Here is a 24,104-nt window from a genome sequence, read left to right as displayed (position 1 = left end):
CTTTGCTCCAACTCCTGATGAAGGGTGTTTGTGCCTGAAAGCTTGCAATTGAAGAATTTTTTTTTTGGCAAAAATCTTGTCGGTCTAACAAAAGATATCATCTCTGCTTCGAGCCCTAATTGCTTCAGATGTGGAGATACTCATTGGTTCACTGCCTTAGCCAGAAACTTGAACTAAGGAAAGCTTACTGCAAATGGTGCTTGCCAGCTGGTTTCTCCTGTTAGCAAACAGGCATGTGCCTGCATTTCCTGAATGTCTATTCCCTTGCAAATTGGTTCAATCTAGGCAGGTTACACTAACCTGTAAAGATTGAATCTAGTCAAGCTCTGGCTTTTTGAATGTCTGTTCCTAGCCTGGATGTCTAGGTTTTCATGTGGCTGGATTACTTCTTTTTCCCTTTACGTCAGATTAGTGGGGTTCAGTTTGGGAGTGCCATGCTGCACTGTGCCTTTGCAGGCAGGCGGTGGCACTGGGGGGGGGGTCACAATCACCCACAAATTCACCTTAGTCCCTCGTAGCTACCCCTCCCGTGTGTGACTGGGTGTGCATATCTCTATGTGCATGTCTATCTGTGTGTGTGTGCATGCCTGTGTCTGTGCACATCTATATGTGCGTGTGTACACGTCTGTGTGTGCATGCAACTGTGTGTGTCCGCATACCTGTGTGCGGGTGTGCGTGGGAGTTCATGTGTGTGTGCATCTCTGCATATGCCCATCTTTGTGTGTACTTGTGCATCTGTGTGTTTGTGTGCATGCGTGTACGTGAGTTTGTGTGTGTGCATTTCTACATGGGTGCAGCTCTGCATATGCACATCTCTGTGTGTGCGTCTGTGTGCGCATGTGTAAATTGTTCTTTAAGAACTTTACAAACTGCCCTGTCCCTGGTGTTTTATATCTGACAGGCTACTTGCTGTTTCCTGTGCTTAGTGCACATGTTGCACTGGCTCCTACAGGCTCCTGGGATGGCCTAGGTTTAGGTACTGCACGAACATGGAGCAAAGTGCCCACCTGTGTGGGCCACAGAGCTTTCCATTTCTGGATGAGATGCCAGACAAGAGGTGAAGCTGGACAGACTATAACAGCCTAGAGGTTCAGAAGTAGATGCTCTATCATGAAAAAGCTTGGAGATTTCAAGGTGCTCAGAGCAAAGAGGGACCATGAGATCATCAAGTCTGACCCTCCTGTATGTTCCTGGCCATTACCTTTGGCCCAGAATTGAGCCTAATGGCTTTAGGTGGACTCAAAGATTTTTCCTCTTAGGAAACTAAATGTATGCCACAGGGAGAGCAAGAGAAGCCACAGGACCAAGCAGCTCTGAGGCCCTGGCAGGGGCAGGGCTGTGATTCAGAGGTGTGCCCAGATTAGCCTGGTTGGTCTGCCTGCCCCAACTGCGACCAATTGCTCCCTGCACTGGACGAGCGGTGGTACAAGCTTCTTCCCTGCTCCCTCCGCCAGACGCTGGACAAGGGGGGAATTAACCCCGCTCCTGGCCCCCTCCCGTAAGGGGGCCTCTGGCCATGTCCTCATCCTGCCGCTGGAGCGGCAAGGGAGCAGGGACCATAACGGGGACAGCAGCCTCTCTCATGGTGTCCCAGGAGCTGAAGCCTCTTTCTTCATTGGGAGCTAAGCTGTGGGGCTGGGGTGGGAACAGGTTTGGGGGACAAAACTGCATGGATGGAAGATTTAGCTCAGCGGCTTTTGCCCAGCGCAGGGAGCTCTGCCTTCAGCTTCGGCTGCTTTCTGGAAAGCTTCAGCCGGAGCTGGAGCCAGAACAGCCAGGCTGAAGCTCTCCCTGCTCCAAGCAGCACTGTGCCGTGGGGCAGGAGCGGGAGCTGCAGCTGGAGGGGAGGGAAGCAGAAAAGCCCTGCTGGGCCCAGCCAGCACACAGCTTCCCCTTGCCTCAGCAGCCCCTCACCCTCCAAGTCCTGCCCCTGCTGCGCTGCTCTGGGTGGCGAGGGGCAGGGAGTTGCTTTAGCCCAGACCATGCAGCTCTGGCTCCAGCTCCCTTCCCCCGTTCACCCTACCCAATGAGCAGCCCCTGCAGGTGCAGTGGGTAGAAAGCAGCTGGAGCTTGAGCCAGATCTCCATGGTTTGAGCAGAAGCCACTGGGCTAAAGCTACCTCACCCCTCCCCACCCAGAGCAGTGCAGCAGGGGCAGGAATAGGAAGAGACGCTGCAGGTGAAAGGAAGTTGTGTTCTGACTGGGCCCGCAGGGCTCTTCTGTTCCCCTCACCTCCAGCTGCAGCTCCTGCTTCTGCCCGACCGCGCAACCCTGCTCACACCATTGGGAGCTTCAGCCCAGCAGCTTCTGCTCTGGCTCCAGCTCCAGCTGCCTTCAGCCCACTCGGCCAGCCCAGCATGATGATCAACTCATACAGGGGGGAGGGGGGAAAGTAGCTGGAGCTGGAACCAGAGCTCTAGACATCCTCACCTTCTCCCTTCAGTTCCTACTGCTGAAGATTTCAGTAGCTTTAGGCCCTACAATGTTACCTCTCAAAGCACCAGGTCACAGAATGAGCAGAGCTTTCCCATGGGGAGCAGGGACTATAATAGTCTTTGGCAGGACCCAGGACTTCAGGACCCTGGGGTTCCCCATGAAATAGGGAAAATGCCCCTACTGCATCCCCACAAACTGCAAAAGAGTGGGTTATCTCCACCGAGGGAGACTGGCCCCAGAGTCCCCTCTGTCAATCCTCTCTTCCCTTCCTCCAGTTCCCAGAGCTCCAGGTCCCAGACAGCCGGCACAACAAGCCCTTCCCGCTTGTGCCTCCTGAAAGCCTGAGGACCACTCCCACCAGGTCCAGGAACAGCACCCCCCTTTCCCCCCGCAAAGCTGAACAAGGGCAATGGGCATTGTGCATTGCACGAGGGGACACTAGTCCCATGTGCTCTTCGTTGTATGCCTAGGAGCTAATGGTGCACCACACCACTTGTTGCTCCAGGAAAGGCTGTGTTCAGACTGGGTGGGTAGGATCCCACCTGAGTAACCCTGCACAGAGCCTGAGCTGCCTGCCAGGGCCCTGTGATTCCTTGGGCCACTGGGGACAGTGTGGAGCACAACACAGCCTCCTGTCCCCTTGGGATGCCACAGAGTGTGCAGAAGGCACTCCAGCCCAGGGCCTTTTCAAGGTGCTTAAGGGACTCTCTCTGTTTCTTGGCAGGATGTCAATAGTCTCAATGAGTGCTTAAACATCCAAAGCTGCCGGGGATTCCTGCCAATCAAGAAATGGGACCAGCGCAGCCAGCAACTGGCAGAAATGGAAAATGTCCTTGTCCAGCTACATGGGCTGAAGAAGCTGGGGGTGCTGTGGAGAAAGGTGAAGTCCTGGGGCATGGCCCTGTCCCTCTGAATGGTAGATGTGTCTGCTAAGAGGTGGCTTAAGGGGCTATTCGCCTGTGGGTGCTGGATGTATACAAACACATACACTGTGCCCAAATGGAAGTTTCTTGTGGGAAACTCATGCATGTCTCTGTGTACCAGAGAAGGGTCTCTGTGTGCATATTGTGCACCCCCCGGGCACATTCATCAATCGACAAGTACATAAGTGGGTCTCACGTATCCCTGCATTGGGGTGAGGTGGGATGGCTGGCATGTCTGTGGGGATGTGTCCTGTGGGGTTGTTTGCTGCTGTCTGCACTGACTCCTGCTTTGTCCCCTTCTGTGTCTCATTGAACCTCCAGCTGTGGATGGAAAAGGACTGGCAAGTCAAGTACTATTTCCAGGAGTGGGAATGGGCAGAAGGGGAGGAGCGACTTTAAAGACAGAGACTGAGGCTCAGGTAAGAGGAGGAGGAAAGTGAAGGGCTTGTTCATAGGCCCATGTGGGAGTTCCCTGGACATAAATGCCTGCCCATATGGAGCCAAGGAGGGTGTTAGTGGAAGTGGCCCTGACAGCAGGGAGCTGAGCCACTTTGGGCCTTGAGTCCTCTTCTGCCAGGGACCCTCCCACACACACCCCCTCTACGGCCTCTGACACCACCTCCTTCCTCCCAGTCATCCCTCTCACAGATCCCCTGGAGTCCCCCTTCTCTGTACTCTGAGCCAGGACTTTTCCCATACAGTTTGCACAGCTCCAGGTCCCTCACAGCAGGCAACAGAAGCCCATTCCATTAACACCACCTGGAAGCCTGTGGACCACCCTGAATGGGTGCAGGGACAGCTTCCCCACTGCCCGCCGCATGGCTGGAACAAGGCTGTCAGATATTTGGCACCTGGCAGCAGCAACCAGGTGAGTATGGCTTGACATGAGGATTTCAAACCAAGTGCCTATATTGTGCTTGTATAGTTGGGGTACCTGAGGCACAGGGTGCATGAGGGACATCCTGATGACTGCAAGGAGTCATTGGCAGACCACGGAGCCTAGGATTCCTATGAATTGGGCAAAGTCCCATGCCATCTTGGTCCCTTCCCTAGGATTTAATGGTGCGCTATGCCATCTCTTGCCTCAGGAAAGGCTGTGTTCAGAAATCCCATGTGGGATATCTGAACAATACAGATCCAAATAATTATATAAATGTTGTCTCCCCATGACCTCATCCCCACCCTCACCTTCTCCCTTCTATTGCTATCCAACCACCCGACCACAGAACGAGCAGAGCTTTCTCTTACGGAGTGCAAAGTAGTATGCCATCCTTGCAAGGACTCAAGTTGTCTCATCATGAAAAATTTAGACCAGGCTTGTCCAGCACACGGCCCACGAGCCGCCATGCAGCCTACCAAGCCATTTTCTGAGGCCCGCGGTGCTGCGAGGGGAAACGAAAGTAAACACTCTTTACTTTCGTTCCCACCCCTTGTCCCTCCCCCCGCCCCTCAGCAGCTTCCTAACGGCTGCTGAAAGGCTGGGGGTGGGCCCAGATTCCCACACGCACCGCGCCGGCCTGACGCTACCAACGCGGCGCTGCTCCTCCCCTCCCCCCTCATTTCACTGAGTCCCTTCCTCACCCCACCCTTCCCTCCCTCATTTGCATGCCAGCTCCTCCCCTCCGACATCGCGGGGTTTCCGCTCCTAGCCCCACCCCTCCCTCATTTGAATGCAGGCCCTACCCTGCGCCGGTCCCAGCCGGCCGCGTGGGCTGGAGCAGGTCGCGGTGCAGAGGGAGGGACGGCGGGCGGGCGCAGGGGGCGTGGATGACGGGTCAGAGGGGTGCTGCTGCCGTTGCTGCTGCTGTGGCTGTCGGAGCGGGAAGCCGGTGCCGCTCCCGCCTCCACGCATCACCCCACGCCCGCAGACATCACGGTGGGGGTGGTGAGTCATGGGCCCGGGGGAGGGGGAGAGGGACCCCAGCCGCTTGGGCTCGGGCTGCCCAGAGGGAGAGGGAGCAGGGGGGTGTCCCTACACATCCTGCACCCCCCTGTAGAGTCCCCACATACTCCCTTGGCTGCTGAGCCGGGGTGCGCAGGTGTGGGAGCATCCTCAAGTCCGCCCAGGTGGCAGGGAGGACACAGTGGGGTCAGGAGACACCCCTTGACCCCTGTGCCCCCAGGCTGCAGCCGGATTGGACAGGCTGTGCGAGCGCCCACTGCTGCTGGCCAGCTGGGTGATAAAAAGTTCATGATCTGGCCCCACATTCAGAAAGGTTGGACACCCCTGATTTAGACATTTAACATAGCCACTGACTAAATTACCTGCAAAAGATTACTACAAGGTTGCCAGGAGATTCATGTTGCAAGGATGTAACTCTATACCAATAAGGCCTATTATCTCAAAAGCTGCAAAGCTCATAAGAGTTATTTTTAAAACTCAGAGACTGGAAGGTGTACAAAGTGTGGTCAGCGAGCTAAGAGAACGTTTAGAAAAACATAATTCCAGCGATGAATCGTGAAATTCAGCTTCTCCATTTCCATAGCTGTTGAACCAGTCACTGTGGGAAATGTCTAATTATAATTCATTCCAGCTTTTGTGCAACTAGAAATCAATGGAATAGTGGTGGGAATGACCTACAGTCATTTCTTGGCCTGTTATGACATAGTAAAATCAAGAGCCCAATTGCTGTTGGTGACATATTTCCGACCTTATTGAGCATCATCATGGCCCAATCTACAGTTACTTTTTTGTGTTGCTCAAGACTATAAGCAGTATTGATCTTGATCATGATCAATATTTTGACTCCATAAAATCACTTTATCCTTGTGCACAAGGCTGGGTGGTGAAGCTACCTAATGTTAATGTAGTATATGATTTTTTGGCAGTAACACAATATATGATATTAAGAATGTTCCCTGCAGTACAAAATGCCATAGAAGATCTAAATATGTGAGGTCCAGTTGCATGGCTCAAAGTCTATAGTGTCCAAAAAATATACTATTTCCCTACTATCAACATGGTACGTGAGCCAATCGAACAATTCTAGAAGATGAGAATAACAAAAATGATGAGAGGCTGAGAGCTATGGGACTCTTCAGCCTGGAAAAGCGCAGGCTCAGGGGCAATCTGATGAGTACCTATAAGTTTATCAGGGGCATTCACCAGGATCTGGGGGGACAATTGTTCACCAGGGCGCCCCAAGGGATGGCAAGGTCATAGATTCATAGATGCTAGGGTCAAAAGGGATCTCAACAGATCATCGAGGCCAACCCCCTGCCTGGGCAGGAAAGAGTGCTGGGGTCAGATGACCCCAAGTAGATGCCTATCCAGCCTTCTCCTAAAGACCCCCAGAGTAGGGGAGAGCACCACCTCCTTTGGGAGCCTGTTCCAGATTCTGGCAACCCTTACCATGAAGAAGTTTTTCCTGATATCTAGCCTAAATCTGTCAGTTTGTGACCATTGTTCTCTGTCATCCCACACTGTGCTACAGCCAGCTCTGGGGTGAGGGGCTCTGGGAACAGTTGCATATAATATACCCAGAGACAGCTCGCCTGGTACAGAGATGCAGCCAGCTCTGGGGTGGGGCAACAGCTGCGTATAACACCGCATAGAGTGAGGAGGGGATGCAGTCATCTCTGGGGTGGGCCATGGCCTAGCCAGCTCCACCCCAGAGGCAGCTGCATGGCCAGCCCCAGCGTGAAGAGTTATAAACTCCTGCAAAACCATTTCAGGCTGGACATAATGAAGAATTTCTTTACTGTCTGAGCCCCCAAGGTGTGGAATAGCTTGCCATCAGAGGTGGTTCAAACGCTTACTTTGAACACCTTCAAGAGAAATTTGGATGCTTATCTTGCTGGGTTCCTATGACTCCGGCTGACTTCCTGCCCCTGGGGCAGGGGGCTGAACTCAGTGATCTTCTGAGGTTCCTTCCAGTCCTAATGTGTATGAAAATGTATTAAATCTATGAAAATATCACCATATGGCAACAGAGTACTATATGCTTTTTGAGCAGAATTCATTAAAGTTTACATCTCTAAACAGGGAAGGTGGCCTGCAGTTGAAACATGGTGTGAAATACCCCATTAGGAGAGAATTGTGTGATTCTGGGAGGCATCATCTGGTGGGACAGCCTGAGTTGGAAGCTAGTGACTGAAAGGTGGCCACTCCAAGGCTGCCTGTTGGCAGGTACTTCTAACTGATTCATATCGAGCAAAACCAAGGAAGTGTCCTGATGGTGTCCCAAGCCAACTGTGGCTCCAGGAAAGGAAAGCCCAGGCAGCATCCCTCCTAGGAAACTCTGGACAGAGTCTGAGCTGTCTTTCATGGGCCTCTGATTTCTGTGTCTGCTGACAACAGTGTAGAGGATGGCACAGCCTCCCACCACCTCAGGATCCACAGATGCATCTGGAGCAGATCCAAGGTGATCCTCCCCTTCTGTGCAACAATGGTCAGGCCACAGCTGGAGTACTGTGTCCAGTTCTGGGCACCGCACTTCAGGAGGGATGTGGACAAGCATTGGAGAGGGTCCAGAGGAGGGCCACTCACGTGATCAGGGGGCAGCAGGGCAGGCCCTACGAGGAGAGGCTACGGGACCTGAACCTGTTCAGCCTCCACAGGAGAAGGCTGAGGGGGACCTAGTGACTGTTTACAAACTAGTTGGAGGGGACCAGCAGGCATTGGGGGAGTCCTTAAGTGTCCTAACCATGTTCCAGGCCACCTGTGGCTCCAGGGAAGGCAAGCTCAGGCAGGATCTGTCCTGGGCAACCCTGGCGCCATAGGACATTGTGGAGGACGGCACGGCCTCCTATCCCCTCGGGATCACACAGAGTGTGCAGAAGAAACCCCAGCCCAGGGCCATGTCAAGGTGCTTAAGGGGCTGTCCTTGTTTCCTGGCAGGGAGTTAATATCTATGAGTGCCCAAGCATTCAAAACTGTTGGGATTTCCTGCCATTCCAGAAAGCCAGCAGGGGCAGAGATGAAAAAAGCCCTTGTCCAGCTCCCTGGCATTGAGAAGCTGGGGGTGTTGCAGAGAAAGGTGAAGCCCTGGGGCACAGCGTGTCTGTGGGGATGTGTCCTGTGAGGTCACTTGCTGCTGTCTGCACTGACTCCTTTGTTCCCTGTTGTGTCCTGTTGAACCTCCAGTTCTGGATCACCTGGAGCAGCTGGCAGAGAAATATTTTCTGGACCAGGAGCAGGAGTGGGAGCAGGAGCAGGAGCAGCTTCTACGGCAGAGGCCGAGGCTCAGGTAAGAGGAGGAGGAAGGTGAAGGGCTTGTTCATAGACTCGTGTGGGAGTTCCCTGGACATTAATGTCTGCCCACACAGAGCCAGGGAGGGCATCAGTGGGGCTGGCTCTGACAGCAGGGAGCTGAGCAACTTTATGTTTTGAGTCCTCTCCCTGCCAGGGACTCTCCTACACTCACCCCTCTATGGCCTCTGACACATCCTCCTTCCTCCCAGTCATCCCTCTTAGACCCCCTAGAGTCCTCAGTACCATCCGCCCCAAGCAGCTTCCCCGGGGAGGGTCTTGTCTGGGACTGAGGCCCCGCTTGGAGCCAGAAGGGATGAGCTGTTTGGGCCCATCAGGTTGAGGGTGACAAATCCCTGCAGGATGGGGAGGAGTCTCCATGCTATTGTTCAAGGAGACCAGAGCCATCCCATACAGCTGGAAATTGCCATAACAGCTGTAGGACAGGGGAGCATCCCCACTACTGGCAGGAGGGGGTAGCTGAATTCAGGCAGTGTCCTGCTTAGCCCAAACTGCCTCAGTGACCTGCCAGCATGGCCACTACAGAGACCACAAAGGAGATATTTGTGCCCTGAGCCCTGGGAGCTTCAGTGTTTTCCTAACATTTCCCCTGTTCTTCCATTTTTGTCCAAGGACAAGAGTTGGAGGGACCCACAGTCCCGGGCCAGGCCTTCACTCTTCCCCAAGCCACAGCTACCTCCCATTTAATTTGACCCCAAGTTAGAATAAATAATTCAAAATTAGTTGGACTCAGGATGTCCTTGGTGACCTTGGTTGGTATAACACAGAAAGGAGGACATGGGGGTGCAATAGGGTACATCGGATATCGGGAGGGGGTGGGGGAAGGAGGATATGCTGTAGCCTCATGAGTTCCCAACACACCCTTGAGAAAAGACTGGGATAGATCTCCTACCTTCCCTATGAAGACTGGTGATGTTGGGGAGAAAAAGGCATTGCCAAGTATTTTCTCTCATACCTCTGCTGGAATCCACCCAGACAGCTAGATAAGAAGAGTGGTTTGGTTTACTAGGATTCCCAGTTGTTACATTATATTTATTCTGTCTAGATATTTGTACTATTAATGATTAGGATTTATATTTTTAGTAGCTTAGCTGGTAGCCTAATATGAGTTAGTTTATGTAGTCACTAGCTTAATATTAGCATTGGTAGGAATTAGGTTTGGAGTCATTCTTAATATCCCCTATTGATAGGATTTTCCATAGTTTATAAGAGTATTGTTAGAAAAAGAAAAAGAATGGATAGAAGACAAGGATCTTGCTGGGTACATGTAAGTGGCTTGCTAGAGGTTCTCCTTCGTTGCTCTTGCTCTTGGTTGTAAAGTCTTGCACACTGGTTTTCTCTGTCACCTGCAGCTTTCCGATGCAGGACACTGTCTGGGTTTGTGCAAGTTCTCCCATTTCATGTGCTTGGTTTTCCTTGCAACTTCTTGGTCTGTAGCTTGAGCTATTGAAATGAATCACTGTCTAATCTCATTTTTAGGCATCTGCCAACCTACAATAATAACTGGCTTGTCCCACAGAGAAATTCAGTGTAAGGAGAAATTTAGTGCCCTGGACAAAAGTGTTGTTGAAGGCTGGAGTGTGGAACTTTTGCTCAGGGTTGGTGCCCTCTGGCCCTGCTCTAGACTTGCTAATGCTAATTCATTCCTATCAGATCTGACCAAACAGCTTTACAAGGCTCACCTACGCTGTCTTTGGGGGATCTCTGAACAATACAGGCCTAAGTAGCTATATAAACATGGCCTGCCCATAATCTCATCCTCAGCCTCACCTTCTCCTTTCAGTTTCTGCTGCTGAAGATGTCAGTAGCTTCAGGCCCTACAATATTACTTACCCAAACACCCAGCCACAGAATGAGCAGAGCTTTCCCCTGCAGACCAGGGACTATAATAGTTGTTGGCAGGATCCAGGGTTCCAGGACCTTTGGGTTCCCGACTTAAAAGGGAAGGGTCCCCACTGCTTCCCCACAAATGCGAAGGAGTAGCTAATCTCCACCTGGGGAGACTGGCCCCAAAGTGCCTTCTGCCAGTCATCTCTTCCTTTCCTCCAGTTCCTGGAGCTCCAGGTCCCTGGCAGCAGGCAAGAGAAGCCCATTCCTCTAACACCACCTGGAGGACTGTGGACTACTCCCACTAGGTCCAGGAACAGCTCCCCCCACCATGACTGGGCAAGGGCAATGGGCAGGTATTTGGCACCTGGCAGCAAAAACCAGGTAAGTGTGGCATGACCTGAGCATTTCCAAACATGTCCCTATGGTCTGCTTATATAAATGTGGTAACTGAGGCACAGGGTACATGACGGACATCTTGATGACTGCAAGGACTCATTGGTAGACCACGGAGCCTGGGAGCCCCTTGCGTTGGGCACTAATCTCACGTGGTCTTGGTATTCTGCCTAGAAGCTAATGGTGTCCCACGCCAGCTTTTGCTTCATGAAAGGCTGAGTTCAGACCCGTCAGGCAGGATCCCTCGTGTGCAACACTGCAGAATCTGAGCTGCCTTCCATGGCTCTCTGATTCCTGGGGCTCCTGGTGACAGCCTCCTATCACCTTGGGATCCCACAGAATGTGCAGAAGGATCCCCAGCCTGTGGCCATGTCAAGGTGCTTAAGGGACTGCTCTGTTTCCTGGCAGGTGGTCAATAATATCAATGCCTGCCACCCCATTCAAAGCTGGTGACTCTCCTGCCAATACAGAAATGGGACCAGTGGAGCCAGTAGCTGGCAGAAATGGAGAAAGCCCTTGTCCTGCTCCGTGGCCTTAAGAAGCTGGTGGTACTGCAGAGAAAGGTGGTGCCCTGGGACATGGCCCTGTGCTACTGAATGGTAGATGTGTCTGTGCATCTGCTGAGAAGTGGCTTGTGGGGCTATTAGGCAATGGGTGCTGGGTGTGTAAAAACACATACATACACACAAAGGAGCTTGCACTGTGGGAGTCTGTGCCCATATGTGAAGGTGTAGTAGCAAACACACGCATATCGCTATGCACTGGAGAAGGGTCTCTGTGTGCAGGATTGTGCACCCCCAGTCACATTCATTGATCAACAGGCACATAAGTGTGTCTCACGTGTCCCTGCATTGGGGTGAGGTGGGGTGGCTGGCATGTCTGTGGGGAGGTGTTCTGTGGGGTCGCTTGCTGGTGTCTGCGCTGACTCCTTTGTTCCCTTTTGTGTCCTGTTGAACCTCCAGTTGTGGATAGAAGAGGAGCACCAGGTGAAGCAGTACTTCCAGGTGCGACAGCAATAGTGGGAGTGGGAGAAGGAGGAGGAGCAGGAGCAGCTTCTACGGCAGAGACAGGCTCAGGGAAGAGAAGGAGGAAGATGAAGGGCTTGTTCACATGCACACGTGGGTGTGGACTGGACATTAATGTCTGCCCACATGGAGCCAGGGAAGGCATCAGTGGGGCTAGCACTGACAGCAGAGAGCTGAGCAGCTTTGGGCCTTGGGTCCTCCTGGCCAGGGACCCTCCCACACTGACCCCCTCTATGGCCTCTGACACCTCTTCTTTTCCCATAATCATTTGTTGTACAGATCCCCTGAAACCCCCCAGTACCTCCCACCCCAGGCAGCTTCCCCAGGGAGGGTATTGTGTGGGATGGAGGCTCCAGTTGGAGCCCAAGAGGATGAGCTGTTTGGTCCCGTTGGGGAGACGGTGACAAACCCTTGCAGGGCAGGGAGGAGTCTGTGTGCTATTGTGCGGGAAACTAGAACCGTCCTGCACAGCTGGAAGATGTTAGAACAGCTGTGGGATGAGGGAGCATCCCCAGCACTGGCAGCGAGGGAATGCTGAAGTCAGGCAGCGTCCTGCTCAGCCCGGACCGCCTCATTTAGCCGCCAGGATGTCCACAAGAGAGACCACAAACTGGACCTTTTGGTGTCCTGACCCCTGTGGGCTTCAGCCTTTTCCTAACATTTTTTCCTTTTCTACCCTTGTCTGCAGTCCTGGCCCAGACCTTTGCTGTTCTGAAAACCTAAGTTACCTCCCTTTTAGTTTGACTCCAAAATGTAATAAATAATACAAAATTCAGCCTGATGTAGGATGTCTTTGGTGAACTTGGTTGGTACCACATGGGAAGGACACAAGGGTAGAAACGGCTACCTTTCAGGTGGGGAAAAGCCAATTGTTTAATGTCACCAGGTCGGGAGCCAAGATAATCTTCATCCCAGAATAGTAGACACAGTAACACATGGACTAGCACAGATCTTTGCTGGATCGGTCTTTCTGGGGACTGTGCTCTTTGATGAGAGTAGCAAGGGTAGCATACTCCCACCTCTTCCTTCAAGCCAAATTTGGGGGCAGTGGAGAAGGAGAGAGAAGTTCAGCAGTGGCTCCAAAGTTTGTTCATGTCATTCATGTGAATTCAGAAAATGTAAGAAAACTCTTCTCTGAATTATTAGTGCAATTTCTGTAGGTTGTTAGTACTGTTTCCGTGCCCTGACGGGGCTCTTTGAGGGAGCCAAAGGCAGTTGCTTCAAGCCTCATCTGGCCCACAAGTGTATGTGGGTCTGGTGCCTTTGCTGGGCAGGATGATCCAATGGTGACTCTCATCTACCGAGGCAGACCCCTGGGTTTGAGTACATGTTCAGCCCCACATTTCCCGAAAGGGTAACTGTGTCGGAAGAGCTTCTGCAGTGATCAGGGAAGCATATTCAGGTGTGAACTGAAATCCAAAGGCTTAAAGTGACCCTGGGGCAGCCATTATTTTGGTTTTAGTACTAATGATCAGTCCCAGGTCTGGGACAGCACCAAGGAGCCTTGAGCTGGCCCTGGTGCCATCCCGAGGCTGAAAACCAGAACCAGCTCTGCCCTGCCATTACCCCTTGCTACTGTTATCCACCAGCACAATCACTGCAGCTCTGGGCAAGGCATTGAGCAACTTCCTGGGCTCCAGCACCCTCCCGCCTCAGAAGGATGGACGGAGAAATGCATTTCTGATGATAGGACTGAGAAGGTCACTCAATCCCCTGCGTGTGGTGTTTGGGAGTGGGGGGAAAGTGGGGTGCAAGGGGAGCGAGTGTGACTTGGTTGGGATTGTGCTCTTTTCTTTGTCACACCAAACTCCAGGTACGGCCAAGCCAAGTCCAGGTAGAGAAGCAGAAGATATTTTAAAGGATGGGTGGGAACAGAGCCAGGGCCCACACTGTGGTTTGTGTGACTAGGTAGAAAGCCTGAGCTGCACATCCAGCAGCTGCCCAGGTGCTCTGGGACTCGCATGCCCTGGGAGCAGCTGGCAGACGGGCAGCCCCATAAGAAAGGTGCAGGCAGGTGTAGCCAGGTAGTCTGGCCTTTAAGAAGGGTAGCCAGCCCTGTGATAGCTGCCCAGCTGTGAGTGATTGACTAGCTCCTGAAAGCCCGAGCAGTGAGAGAGCAAGGAGCTAGAGTTGGGGGAAGGAAGAGTTTGCAGGTAGGAAGCAAGCTAAGCAGCTCCCCCTAAGAAGGGCCAGAGCCAAAAGGCCTCTCCTGCCACCTGGACAAAGTCTAAAGATTTGCTCTACTCGTGCATTTGGACCAAGAGGATGACTGCATTGTGTAACAAGGACTGGCTGAGGAGCTGCTAAGGGAGCAAAGCCAGGTAGCAGGAACGCAAGCCTGTTTGCTGCCAACTATAGTGACGACTGTCCCAGGTGCTCCTAAGCTGGCAAAGCCCACCTGCATGGCGGCAGTCACCTCAACCCCCTTACATTTGCTGTGTCCAGTCTCCTTCCCTTTCAGTGCACAAAATCAACCCACTCCTAATGACTTTGACCTGGTGTTGGACTTGCCATGTTGCCTCCCCTAGAAACCTGGGTGATGAAGGCTGAGTTCATTGCTGTGCCTGAGCTGAGCACAGCATCTTCCTTTTCCAGATCGGCTGGAACATCTCTGCCTAATTTCAGCCCAAGGATTGTGGAGAGAATATCCCAGGACAGGGTTCAGCCCCTGGCCTGCGGACCAGACCCAACCCGTGGGGCTCCCTGTGGGTCTGGAAATTTGTACTGTGTGAGGGGAGATGTGGAAGGAGCCTGAAGCCAGAATGGCAATGGAGGGGGCAAAGGTGGCATGAAAAGATGCTTGAAGGTTGCTCTGCAGCACGTGCCACAGTAATGCACGGCCTCTGCCATTAGCCAGCATGATCGCTCAGCCCCTTGAAGGCCTGGTGTGGTCCCGTGGGGCCGATCCACGAAACCTGGATGTGGGCAGCTGGGCAAGCACTGCCTTTACCCGCCTACCACGTGGCCCCGAGTAGCAGGCTTTATTGTGGGAGGAAGAATGAGGAAAGAAAAGAACTTTCCAGAATCTAAACTGCCACAGCAAGGGCTGGGCCTGCACGGCCCGGGGGGTGGGACCCTCTCCTCAGCCTGCTCAGCGGTGAGCCTGGCCTACCACGACTGCAGTGACGCCATTTCGCTTTATGATCACCCCTGTTGTGACCGCTTCCTTGTGGAAAGTGGCCATTTTCTCCATGTTAGGGTCCCCACGGCTTGATACTCTCTGACAGACAAATGCCATATGATTGAGAACTGAAGGAAAAGTCAGTCCTGAGAGCACTCAGGGTTACCATATTTCCAATTTCAAAAAAGACGACAGCTGTGGGGGAGAGAGGAGGAGGAAAGGGGGAAGAGGTATATGATTTTGGTGGAGAGGGCAGTTATATGCTCCATGCCCACCCCAGCCCTGCCAGTGCCCCTCACTCCCGGACAAGGCTCTCTGGCCCCTCCATTTTCGGAAGGGCAGGTACAACATGCTGGAAGGTCGTGTCTGTGTGACAGTGCCAGGCCGTGTAGGAGAGACGCCCAAGGTGGCTCTGAATAAGCAACGCCAAGTCCCAGAAGCAGCAGAAGTGTGTTAGCACCGTGCTTCCCAACCTTTTCCAGCCCAAGACATGCTTAAATGAACAACATTTTTCCACAGCACGTGTTAACGCATTCCCCATCCTCATACCTATTGTAGCTCATTGCCATGGCAAAATTACATGGCACACCGGTTCATTTCTGATGGCACAAGTATGCCACGGCACGCTGGTCAGGCAACACTGCGTTAGCACAGCGCAGTGCCCTGCATTTCAGGTTGCTTTGCCCGCACACATATCTCCATGTGGAGAGCCTCGGTACCCTCTAAAGGCCTAAGTTAACCAGACACCTCCATTTTGGAGGGCTCTGGCCAAGGCCAGGGCTCTCTGCAGGATGTGAAGGGATCTGATTTTTGTCTCCATGCTGTAGCCAGGAGTCAGCACGGTGCAGCCATCCAGGCACTGGGGATCACTTGCAAGGGGCTGGGATGGGGCATGGTGGTGGTGCAGGGGGCAGCTGCAAGGACTATTTTTCCTTTTCTCTCTGCAGGGAGCTGCTGGCACGCTGCACGATCTGCACTGCAGCCATTCCCCAGCGCAGCGTGCTCATTGGGGGAGCTGATGTGGCACCGAACCACCCCTGGGGCTAGGAACTTCCTCTTTACATCCCACTTAACTGCCCCGAATTGCCATTAGGAAAGACAGTCTTTTGGTTTGAACTGATATCTTTGATTAGGCCAACTTGGAGATGGGCTGATGTTTCTAGCAAGCTTTCGGATAACACAGGATCCTTCTTCAAGCTAAGCAGCGTGCAGAAAGGGCAACTCCCCTGTGTGCCCTGGGGGCTGTCAGTCGTTTGTGCGAGGGCATGTGGCAGCTGAACTGCTCCGAGGTCGATCATATTTTCTGCACGGGGTGGGGGGAAAGGAAAAAATGTTGCAGGTTATGGTATGGTTGGGGTTTAGGCAGACTGTAGTGAGGACGATAGCTCGTGTCTCTGCTCAGTCCATGATTTTTCATGCCCAGAGTGGTGATGAAGTTGAGTTCACAGGCATGTCTTTTGAAGGCGTTTTGTAAACATCCATTGAGGATAAGCATGGAGAGAGCTGACAAAGAGGGGTCATTAGGGAGAAGTGTGCCCCTACAGGCAAATGTGGGTTTCAGTCCTTGTTGGATTTCACACCCCCCCACATCCCACCATACACCTCCCCACAATACACAAGGCTAATAATTTATTTCTGAGTTTTTATACAATCATCTCTTTTATGCAGATTAAAATATGTTATAGTAGGTGTTTGACTTGTAGCGTATGATTTATTTTTTTCTGATTCTAAGATGGCAACCTCCCCCCCACACCAGAGTATTTCTGGAGGACAAGGGGAGAGACTTCTGGTGGCAAAGGTCGGGGGTTAGAGGTGGGACTTCCAGTCCCAAGATGGGAACCAGGAGGTGGGGCGACTGCCAAGGGGCACGGCTACGCACGCAGCCCTCGGCAGCTCACCAAAACTCACGAAGCAGCCCTCCACCCAAAATAATTACCCGCCCCTGGTTTAACATTCCTGTTTGAGAGCACAGGATCCTTACAAGGACCTTGCAGCCCACTAAGTTGTTGTGTTTCATTACAGCCATGACATTTAATACAACGGGGAAAACCAGGAACCAGCCACATTAAAAGGTAGACATTCAAAGGAAAATCTCCCTCGTTCTGTTCTCAAGGGATACACAGGGGAAATCGACTTGCATAACCTGACACCTCCGTCTACTGGAGGAGTTTAAATAAGCTGTTGATCAGACCAATGCAGAAATATCTTGCAGGGAGATCAATGTTCTTGGTTTTTGGTGGCCAGGGGTAGGAAACAAGGCAGGAGGCAGCACAGGAACCAATAAAAGTTCTACCCCCACCTTTTTTTTTATTTTACCCGGAAAGAAATTCAGATGCACGCGAACTCTCTGAAGGAAGAAACTTGTTACTCAAATCTAAACTCACTGAAGCATGTAGAAGCCGGGTGTATCCGGTATGGGCCTAATATTAGCCAGCTGAGAGATATGAGTGTGTTTGCTGGTGTAACAAGTGGTGACAGCAGCTTCATAGGTGAAACGTATCAACACTGACAGTATTTTGTCTTCTATGTCACCTGATCAACGGTTCAATTTGTGGCATGCCTGCCCAACAGGTTTGCCCCCACTGACTAGGTTTTGCTCCAGGTACAACTCTAGCTGCTTGTAGATGATTAAGGCAAAAGCATTTGCTTCGAGATGGCTTGGCCTTTCCTTTCTTACCACTTCTCTCCCTGCACTGTAGCCAAGATTCACAGGCACTGCTGAGCTGGAGTCCATGACAATTGCTGGTCAGATGTTCCCAGGTCTCTGGACACTGGAATTCACTTTCCTCCGTCGGGCTAACATAGCCTAGAATCAGATATTACAGCCTTTGGGATATAATGCCAAGGCTTGTCTTTCTTCCCAGGCAAGTGAGAAAGCAGTTCACTTCAGTGACATCTCTAGGGAAAATGCAATTACTTTCTTTTGAAGGGATCAAGGTGACTCAGGGATGTAGGTTGTAGCCGTGTTGGTCTAAGGACAAAGAATACTCCAGCACCAACATCTCCTTTTTAGATACAATGATCAGTATCCAGAATGATAAAATACAGAGTACGTTATACAAGAAACCCACAGACCAACATACGTATCTGCACAGAACCAGCAATCACCCTAAACACAGCAAGAAAGCTGTGATATACAGCCAAGCTCTCAGATACCACTGAATTTGCACTGAAGAGAACACCCGGGATTGCCACCTCACCAATTTTAAAAAGGCTTTCACCCAACAAGGACGCTCCAGAGAGATACTGCCCAGTAACAAACTGCAGGTATTTGATCCCTTTGTTGGTCTTTGTGCTAAACTGCAGTATGCTACAGGGAGAAGCAAGGATGCCAACCATGATGTAGGCTTTATCATTACTGGGGGACTTGTTAGGTAAAATACACCCAGATAATCCTAGGAAGTGAACCATGCCTGCTTGCCACTGAGGAAGGTGCAAAAAAGGTCCTTGCTTATCTGATCTTGAAGAAACTTCTTGTTTAGCTTGATTCTGAGGATGTGAGCAACATGCACCAGCCAGGCTGGAGATCTCAATATGCCTAAAGCACAAGCAGGTTCCCTTTCTCTGAAGGCCAGTTTCTCTTCTCAACTTTTAGTCAATATTCAATGCTTCAGACTAAGGCAGAACACAGAAAGAAGCCAAATTATACATTGAAAGGAGGGAACGTTCTTTTCGGCTCTCCAGGCAAATAGCGAATGCCCTGGAAGCTTTGGGTTAGTTGATTACAATACTTGTTGCATCTTTCTTTTTAAGCATATGGAAAGCTCAAGAGAAAGGGAGAAGTTAAGGAAACTGAATCCAGAAACACTTGATGAGCTCTGTGCACCACGGACTAACAAGAATACCAGTAGCAAGCTGGGAGTTCATTAGTTACAAATGACTTAGAATGAGAAACACCTAGATGTACTGTCACTTGTGAGAATTGAGTCACCAATGTGGCATGAGTGTGAAGAATGATGCATAGGGTGTTGTTATTTCTAGTAGAGAAGAGGAAGTAGCAATGGGATTGTATGAGGTTGTGATGCCACTTTGCCTGAAATACTGCATGTACTTCTTTTGCCCTCTGTTCTAGAAAGATGAGTTCCATCTTGTACAAGTACAAAGAAGGTTTCTAGAATGACTAAGGGAATGGAGAGTTTATCTTATGAGAGGATGTTAAGAACATTTGACTAATTTGTTCTGTAAAAACAGAAGTGGATAGTTTGGAGTACTGGGCTGTTGTTGGGGGGTTGGGGTGAGGGTTGTTGCTTAGAAATGTGTCAGAGGCACAGGGTAGGGAGCAACAGGAAATGAAATTATTTCTAAAGCACAATGTTGCCATAAGAATAAATGAGTATAAACAAGCCATAAATAAATCTGGACTGGAAATGAAGACACTTTTACTAACTATCAGAGCAATAAAGTTCTTTAACTTGCTCCAGTAGGAGCAGTGGGATCAAAAGAAGCCTGAACAGTTTTAAGATGGAGTGTTGCCTGTTTATAAAATAAAGTATTGTATGTGATTGCCTCGGCAGCAGGTGACTTGACTGAATGGCACCTGGGGACCTTTTGAGTTTTATGCCCTAATGGCATATAGATCTTGGGTAGCAAAAGTGAAGTGCATCCTTTCCGGTTTGTGTATGTGTGTGAGTGATGTGGGACTAAATTTTCTTCTCTCTCTCTCTTTCTACCCAGAATCTCAGACAGATATGTGGCTCTTTTCCCCTCATATTTTGCTCTGGGAAGGTGTTCGCACAGCAGTGTGTCAGTGGAAACAACTGGAAGGCTGAGTCATCCTTGGCGACTTGAATATGAAGAAGGCAGAATTCAAAGTTTCTCCATTTGCACCTCCATTTGGGCACTGCCCTACCTGATTCTCTGTGGGGGAAATTCAGAATGACCCAGGACTCGTTTCTCTTTAAAGGATGCTGTAACCAGTAGGCCAGGATTTCTCATGACTGGTCCAGCTTCAACAGGAGTGGTGGAGAGGACAGTTCAGGTCCCCCCTATGTCCCCTGGTGAAGTGGGCAGTGCCACCCCCCATAATGACCTGCATTCAATGCTGTTAACATGAGTTAGATTCCCACCTCCCTCAGCTGAGCTCTGAGAGTGTAAGTAGCGTTTCAGTGCATTACAGCAACACTGTTGTGATGGGCTAGCTGGCAGCAACTTAGCCCAGGGGTTTTGAAACGGCAAAAGATGATTGGAGGACTTGGGATTCCCTTTCCTCACCAATCAGGCCACAGAGACTCACCCTCTGTGCCCCCTGATTGGTCCCTTGAGTCACCTGGAGGGGCTGACTCAAGAAAGACCAGCGAGGGACCACAAGGAAGGAGTTTCAAAGAGCTGGCAAGAGCTGGGCCAGCGGGTGGGAGCAGTTGCCCCAGAAGCACCTGAAGGAGTGGGACCTGCAGGCAGCAGTGGGACCCTCAGCAGCGCGGCGTGCAGCTGGCAGGAGAGGCTCCCCGCTGGGATCCAGGATCCCCTACAAGAGACTGCAGCCAGCAGGAGCTTCCCCAGCTCCAGCAAGGATCTGAGTAGTGCCCTGAGAGGTTCCCAGCTTTGATTCCGGCTCCTCCAATAAGAGACCAGGCAGCTCAACATTTGGCTGGGGCTCTGGGAAGGTCAAGACCCCTAGCAGCTTAGAGTAGTGCCCACACTAGTGGCTGTATGGTAAAGTTTCTGTCCCCCATGTGGGAGATCTGAGTTCATAGTCCCAGCTGGGGTGAGTGAGCTATCAGGGAAAAATTTGTCTTGCAGTAGAATGGGGCTATTGTGTTTTCTTCCCTCCAGGTACCTAGGCCCTATATTCCTTGTCATTTGACATTTTGTATTTTGTGCCTTTTATATTTCACCAACCGGTATTGTTTGTTCTGCTGTTTGTGTTTTACACTTTGGTTAACCCTGTCTTTTGTCAACTGGATGAATATGTCTATGATTGTAAGTGTCTAAACTTTATTGAATCCTGCCCCTTCTGGACATTGTAGTGCCCCCTATACCCCCTTGGTTTATACTGGTTATGGTCCCAGTAATGTTCTCTCATTAAAAGGTATATGGTTAAGTCCCCATTGGTGGTCTGGCTCTGCTCTATAGGGGGAGGAGAGTCCCTACCCCTCCCACAGCACTTGTGCACCTGCTTTCATCCCTTCAATTGCGGAGGGGGTTCCTCTTGGAGTACTGTCCGGGTTACACTGTGATTGCATTCAGTGCTGGGGAGTACCTAAATATACCAGCTAAATAACTTCTGAATGCCCAAGCACCTTATTGTAAGTTCCTAGGGAGCAGTGTAGTCCAAAATGGAGGTTCCTAGTGAATGTAAACATTTAATGAGTTTTGGGGCTGCTAGTAGAGGGGCCTTGTGCCAGTAAATTGACCTAAAAATCAAGGCAGAAAGGAGGGATAGCATCAGCTGAAGTAGGCTGTTGCCTACAAAGCTGATGCCTCTGTAAACCAGTCAGTTTCCAAGGAGCCATGCTACTTTACCTTCTGTCTGGCTTCAAACTAACACCTCTAACTATCTCTAGGAAAAGGGAATAAGGACCAGAGTCCTTTTATCCTTAGAGAGGCCACTGCTTTACCATTTCTCAAGCTAGCATTTCACTCTCTGGGCTCTCACACATCCCTTACTTGCATTAAATTCATGTTACTAGTGAATAACAATAAAAAGTATACTTAGAATAAGATTTTTCATTCTAGGTAGAAATTTGGAAGCCACAGCATCCAATGAGCTAGAAAGGATGCTCTACATTTTTACTCAGAGATATACTGTCTTAAAGACAACACTCAGGAAATTCAGAGGTACTAAAGAAGGGTGGAAGGAGTGAAACTGAGAAAAGAGTTAATAAGACTGTAGGAAGTAGACTCCAGCAAAATAAGGATTAATGAAAACCCTGCTAAATGCCATTTTTCCCATTTCAGGAATTTCGCAGGGATAAAAAGAAATTGATCAGAAAATAAATCATTATTAACTATTTGTTAATAACCATTATTAACCATTATTAACTATTAGTCCAATGCAAGGTCCAAGTGAAGGGAGAGTGATATCCTCCTACCTGACAGAGTGAAACTGGGTTTAGTCATGCTTACACATACACCAAGCCAGAAAGAGTCTATTATTAATAAAGAGAGGCACTAGCCCAGTTGAACAATGTAAGTTCGAGCTAAAGATTCTAGTCAGTTTGGTTGCTTGACTGCAAGCCAAATAAAGTTTATTCTACTATTAGAAAAGCCTTAGTCTGTCTGTCTGTCTGTAATGCTTTATTCGCACGCTGATTGGTTGACAAACAGCCGATCAGAGTGCTCCAAGAGCCTTCAACCAGAAGACAGTGCAGCAGAGCACCTTATGACAGTGCGGACACAGGGCCTGAGGCCTTGGCCCCTTTTCTCCAAAGGCAGTGGCGACAGAGGAGGATGGGGAGAGCAGGCCCGGCCATGAAGCAGCATGGGAGGGGGAGATTGGTCCTCTGGCCTGGCCCCGGCTTCAGCCCCAGCCCCAGCCCTGGAGCAGTGGGTGGGGAAGGTGCGGAGAAACAGCTTGCCTGATTGGACAAGAAGTAGGGGGCGGGGCGCGGACACAACCTGGCAGGGAGGGGGAGCACAGTGGTGGTGCCCCACCACTACTGCACCCCAACAGCTGCCCTGAAGACAAGGAGGGGGCATTGAGGGGCGGGGAGCAGCCCCGTTTGCCCCCCCCGATTGGATGAGAAGCAGGGGTGGAGCCAGATGCAGGACTCCATCCCCACCCACCATAATGGCGGGGAGCATGATGCTGGTTCCCCACCCCACCAAAAGCACCCAGGGAGGGGGAGACGGGGCATGGTGATGGCACCCCGCCACCACGACCAGGCCCTGCCAACAGCTGGGAGGGACCGGGGCACAGACCATGTGGACCTGGTGTGCGGGGATGGGGGGAAGTGGTGCTGGCCCCGGAACTGAAGGGAGACATGGGAACAGGGCGAGACCCAAAGTGCAGGGTGAGGGCTCACCATGGGCCTTTGTATCACACCAGCACCACCTCCTGTCATTCTTGATGCGTACTTGGATAGTTTTACTATAATTTCCCACATTCACAGGAGGAAAAATAATATGTACCTACATAATCTAATTATGTATTTAAGACTTCAAAGTTTTTTTTACATGAAACAAGGGTTGTTGTTCACCTTGGTGTTCATATTTTAAAAATATACCTCCAGAAATGGAATACATCTCATCCAATGCACCAAATGCCCTGCTGGAAAATACGTAGGAGAAACCAAAAAACAACTGCGCACCAGAATGAATGTACACCGGAAATCTATCAAAGACAAGAATATCCAGTTACCTGTGGGGGCACATTTTTCACAAGAAAATCACTCTCTCTCCAATCTCTCAGTTGTAATCCTCAAAGGCAATTTACAAAACACTTTTCACAGACAAGCCTATGAACTTCACTTCATCAACCTCCTAGATACAAACAAATCATGGGCTAAATATAGACATTGGATTTATGACACATTGTAACCTGCCTGACATCTGACTCCCCAGGTACCTCTCCACTATTTACCAGTTACATTCATTCCCTTCCTTGCTCCGCTCCCCTTCCCCGCCCCAGCCTGTCTCTCACCCACTAACATCTCAATTTACATCTCCCTGACTGTCTTTCTTGTATGCAGGCCAGCGTCTGGCCTCTTTGCTAGTCATTCCATCCAAGAAGAGCACACACCAACTGCAGATGCTTCCTCAGCCTGATGAAGAGTTTTTAAACCTGAAAGCTTGCTAAGAAGAATTTTTTCCAAGTATTCAAGCTGGCCTAATAAAAATTATCTGATTTACCCAAATAATCTTGTCTGCCTATTGTAAATAGAAACACCCATAAAGGAACAATTTAGAGGTTGCAAAGTCAAGTACTTAAATTAGAAAATGCAAGAATTAAGATTGCTTTTAACCTTGCTTTTATTATAGTCTCTAACTACATGGTTACACACTGTTCATTCCACAAATCCTCTGGAGAACTTGCTCAATAAGCTATGCAGTGTTTTGTTTTTGTCCTCAGTGAGTGCATCTACGCATTTGATTAGCACATAGCTATTGCACTTAGAAAGCAGGTTTGTAAACCTTTATAAATTGACACAACAGAAGCAGTTTAATTGAATAGGTGGGAGAGATGCTAGACAAGCTTTTGGGCACTACATGCCCCTTTTCAGGTC

At 50.5% G+C, this 24,104-nt stretch overlaps 1 long non-coding RNA gene across 6 annotated transcripts; it reads left to right on the top strand.

Annotated features, from left to right (window-relative positions):
* Positions 1-5,042: 5,042 nt before the first annotated feature.
* LOC149852629 (uncharacterized) lies at positions 5,043-22,368 on the top strand. Of its 6 annotated transcripts, none has more exons than XR_016439253.1 (6): positions 5,043-5,244; positions 7,345-7,488; positions 8,446-8,548; positions 10,621-10,782; positions 16,963-17,012; positions 19,615-22,368. It is a non-coding gene; the product is annotated as an uncharacterized LOC149852629 (long non-coding RNA). The 6 variants fall into 6 exon arrangements; XR_016439252.1 differs by lacking the exons at positions 16,963-17,012; positions 19,615-22,368 and adding exons at positions 11,203-11,357; positions 11,757-15,851; XR_016439251.1 differs by lacking the exon at positions 16,963-17,012 and having other exon boundaries at positions 19,615-22,367.
* The last annotated feature ends 1,736 nt before the right edge of the window (positions 22,369-24,104 follow it).

The sequence above is a fragment of the Crocodylus siamensis genome, chromosome 15 (assembly GCF_052110815.1).
Source record: "Crocodylus siamensis isolate JL-2025a chromosome 15, ASM5211081v1, whole genome shotgun sequence".
In the NCBI taxonomy this organism is placed as follows: Eukaryota; Metazoa; Chordata; order Crocodylia; family Crocodylidae; genus Crocodylus; species Crocodylus siamensis.
This window is presented reverse-complemented; position numbering and strand designations above follow the sequence as displayed.